Source organism: Canis lupus, chromosome 24 (genome assembly GCF_011100685.1).
Source record: "Canis lupus familiaris isolate Mischka breed German Shepherd chromosome 24, alternate assembly UU_Cfam_GSD_1.0, whole genome shotgun sequence".
NCBI classification, from domain to species: domain Eukaryota; kingdom Metazoa; phylum Chordata; class Mammalia; order Carnivora; family Canidae; genus Canis; species Canis lupus.
In genome coordinates this window covers 21,074,213-21,078,677 of record NC_049245.1, presented here as the reverse complement: position 1 = coordinate 21,078,677, position 4,465 = coordinate 21,074,213, and positions in this window count along the sequence as shown.

Genomic DNA, 4,465 nt, shown 5'->3' with positions numbered 1-4,465 from the left:
AAACTGGTCAGGCAAGACCTCTCTAAGATAGGGGATTTGAACTACCAACACATGATAAGCCAGTCTCTTGAAGACTTGCCGAAGAGCATTCAGATCAGGGGACCAGTCGGTGCAAAGGCTGAGCTGGAAATGGGTTTGTCTGAACTAGAAATAGGGACAGAAGAAAGGGAAGGGATGATGGTAGAAGGCATGGAGCAGGCAATAGCAATGGGCACATAACAAAGGCCTCCCACTCGCCAGGCTAGTGGTCAAAATGATCGGTTCCGACCAATGTGAACTCTACAATAAAACGAGTGATTAGCGATTTACCAGCAGGGGATCCAATACCTGGGGGCCCACCCTTAAAGTCGTTGAAATGTTAATTTTACTGGCCCTTTCCCGCCATCTGCTGGTGATATTCAGTATGCCCACGCCATGGTCGACACCGGCTTCACGTGAGTGCACACCGAGTACCCTGTGGGGGATGATACCGTTGAGGGCCTTCAAAGTCCTCTTAATTCCTACTGGTATCCTTAAGTAGAATCAGCGTTGAAGGCGAAGCCTGGTTTCTTCTTGCTACTGACAGTAAAATGGAGAGAAGAGCGACGAAGTGAGGGAAAGAGCCGTTCACTCAAAAGGAACCAGGATTTGCTGGTTTGGGGAATACTTAGACTGTGCAATGACAAAGGATACTAAAAGGAGATTCGCTGTAAGGAGAGCATGTTCTGGGAAAGATGCTGAGAGTGCGGCTGTACAAACTTTTGCTAATACTTGAGAAAGATCAAAAGTTCAGAGGACTTAGTCATACAAAAAGCTCTTTGAAATAAGCCCACAAAAGATGCTCATTAGTCATCAGGGAAACACAAATCAAAACCACAAGGAGGGGGATCCGTGGGTGGCTCAGCGGTTTGCCGTCTGCCTTTGGCCCAGGGTGTGATCCTGGAGTCCCAGGATCAATTCCCACATCGGGCTCCCTGCATGGAGCCTGCTTCTCCCTCTGCCTGTAACTCTGCCTCTCTCTCTCTCTCTCTCTCTCTCTGTGTGTGTGTGTGTGTGTGTGTGTGTCTCATGAATGAATAAATAAAATCTTAAAAAAAAAAACAACACAAGGAGGTATCACTTTACACTCATTAGAATGACTATTATTTTTTAAAAAGGAAGGGGGGAGAGAGAGGGAGGGAGGGAAGGAAAGAAGGAAAGAAGGAAGGACATATCAAGTGTTGATGAGGATATGAAGAAATGGGTGGTTCCTCAAAAGTGAAACAGAATTACCATATAATCTAGCAATTCCACTCGTAGGTATATACCCAAACGAACTAAAAGCAGAGATTCAAATCAATATTTGTATACCCAAGTTCATAGCGGCATTATTCACAGCAGCCAAAAGGTGGAGACAACCCAATGCCCATGAGCAGATGCATGGATAAACAAGATGGGGTGTAGGCACACAATGGAATATTACTCCCTAAAAAGGAATGAAATTCTGCCCTGTGCCATAACATGAATTAATCTTAAAAACACTGTGCTAAGTGAAATAAGCCAGACACAAAAGGAAAGTTATTGTATGGTTTCCCTTACACGAAGTACCTAGAACAGGCAAAGTCAGAGACAAAGAGGAGAATAGATATTATTCTATTCTCCTGGGATGGAGAGGAGGGAATGGTGGGAAGTTATTATCTAATGGGTACAGAGATTCTCTTTAGGAAGATGAAAAAGTTCTGGAGAGAGACAGTGGTGATGCTCATACAACATTGTATGTGTACTTACGGCCATTGAATGGTGCACTTAAAATGGTTAAAATGGATAATTTATGTTACATGTATTTTACCACAATTTTTAAAGGCCCTTTGAAGAGCTGAAGCGTGTGACTCACAGATCCTTAGCCAGCTGAGCAAAATTCACAAGTGGGGATGGGAGTCTCTTGGAAAGCTACGTGGAGAAGACAAATGGATTGAATTCCTATGACATGCACGCTTACTGAGGGTGTCACATCAGCAGAAACACTGCCAGCTTGGAATGAAAGAGACAGAGATGCCAGAAGACAAAATGAAGGCAGGACACCCACCTCCACAATCCTCTAGGCAGGAAAAAGGCTGATGGAACTTAGCTACAAAAAGGTACTACCTGGCACAGGAAAGGAAAAATTACCATGAAGATGTAGCTTCAAGCCCAGAGAGAAGAGCCACAAGCCCAGAGGCCTAGACAGTAGATGAATTTTGAAATGGGACCAGTGACTCCTTTTTTCCTTTCATTTTCTCCCTTTTGAATGGAAAAGTCTGGGACACCTGGGCGGCTCAGCAGTTGGGTGGCTGCCTTTGGCTCAGGTCATGATCCCGCGATCCGGGATTGAGTCTCACATCGGGCTCCTGTGAAAAGCCTGTTTCTCCCTCTGCCTGTGTCTCTGCCTCTCTCTCTCTCTCTCTGTCTCTCATGAATAAATAAATATTTTTTAAAAATGAATGTAAAAGTCTGTAACTTCTAGGTACCTTATGTCCACCCCACCACTGTATTTTGGGAGCAGGTAACATGTTTCTTGAGTTTCTTAGATCCACAGATGGAAATAAACTGTGCCCCATGATGAATTATTCTCAGAGCCTCCCTCTATCTAGTTCAGATGATGAGATAGGGGACTTTTGAGCTGATGAGATTCAGATGAGAACTTTTTACTCTGAGTTGATGCTATCATGGGATGAGACTTGGGGATGAAGTGAATGTATTTTGCATGTGGGATGGATGTGAGTCTTTGGAGTCCAGAAGGCAGACTGGAGTAGGCAGAAAATAGTCCCCTAAAGATGTCCACATCCTACCCCCAGAATCTGGGAGTGTTTATTACCTGACAAAAAGGAATTATGATTGTAGAAAAAATTAAGTTGCTAATTAGCTGACTTGGAAAAAGATCACTCTGAATTATCCTAGTGGATACAATACCACAGAGCCCTTAACAGTGGAAGAAGGGGGCAGAAGAGGAAGCCAGAGTGACAGATGACTTGACCTGCAGTTACTGCTCCTGGAGGTAGAGCAGGGGCACACCAGGAATACATGAAGACTCTAGAAACGAAAGGCTACCCTCAGCACCCCAGCCTGCATGCCCAGCCAGTGCCTGGCAATCTCTGAGTGGGAAGCAGCCAAGAACTCAGCCACCTCTGGTACCTCCACCAAGACCTCCCTGTAAGGTGGGAGGTAGGGGGGCGGGGGAAGAGGGGTCCTGAAGACACTTGTCTCCAATCTACCTCAAGACCTGGAACTTTCCTCCTCCTAGCCCTGCCTGTTCTCCCTTCCCTACCCAATCCCTGAAGGGGGCCCCCAGATTCACAAAACTGCAGAAGCCTTTTGTTCAGGGCTCCCTCAACAGTGAGACCACCCCCAGGCACTTGTCCACCTGACTGTGGATGCCATTCCATAGGGAAAGTGCAACAGGGTGGATGTTGGCACTTTCTCTGGTTTAGCTTCTTTGCATGAGGTAAGCAATGAAAGCCTTGACTATTGCTTTTGACTTGTCTTAGCTGGCTGCTCTGACACCTGCGGCTCAGCTCCCCAGCTCACCTGAGCTCCGAACAGTACAGTGTTTAACAGTAAACTACCCTGGGGTACGTGGGTAGCTCAGTCAGTTACCGGTCGGCCTTCGGTTCAGGTCATGATCTCAGGGTCTTGGGATTGAGCCCTGTGTCAAGGCTTCCTACTCCCTCTGCCCCTTCCCTGCTCCCACTTGTGTTCTTTCTCTCTCAAATCAGTAAAATCTTAAAAAAAAAAAAAGAGTGAGCTACCTTATGCCTGGTGACTTTGTAGAAATCACTTTGTCTCTTCATGTACTGGGTTTTTCACCCATAAGATGGAAATGCTTAACAATACGTACCTCATAGGGTTGACTTTATGAGGACTTAATGACTGGGTATATGAAAAGCACAGAGTAAGCACTAGCTAAGTGTTTGTTCAACACTGCTAGCTTATTATGTTCAACATTGTCCATTTCTGAGGTGCTGGCTGGCTCAGTCAATGGAGCATGTGACTCTTGGGGTTATAAATTCAAGCCCCACTTTGGGTGTGAAAATTACTTAAAAATAAAATCTTTAGGGGTGCCTGGGTGGCTCAGTAGGTTAAGCGTCTAACTCTTGATTTTGGCTCAGGTCACGATCTGTTTGTGAGACTGAGCCCCACATCAGGTTCCATGCTAAGTGGGGAGCCTGCTTAAGATTCTCTCCCCCTCTGTCTCTCTACCCCTCCCTCTCTAAAAAAATAATAATTTTTAAAAATAATAAGATCTTTTCTAAAAAAGGCAAAAAACATTGTCCATTTCTGTTTGCAATTCATATAGTTTTGGAGGTGCCTACTAGCTTAATCTAGGTCACGTGTTCTGGGACAAAGATACTCTTTCCAGAAGGACATGAACAGGGAGTTGCAAACAACCACCCCCAGGAGATGCGGGCATCCATACTGCAACCACAGGAGAACACTTCGCAGAACAAAATAGAGAAACAGAAACTGGGTC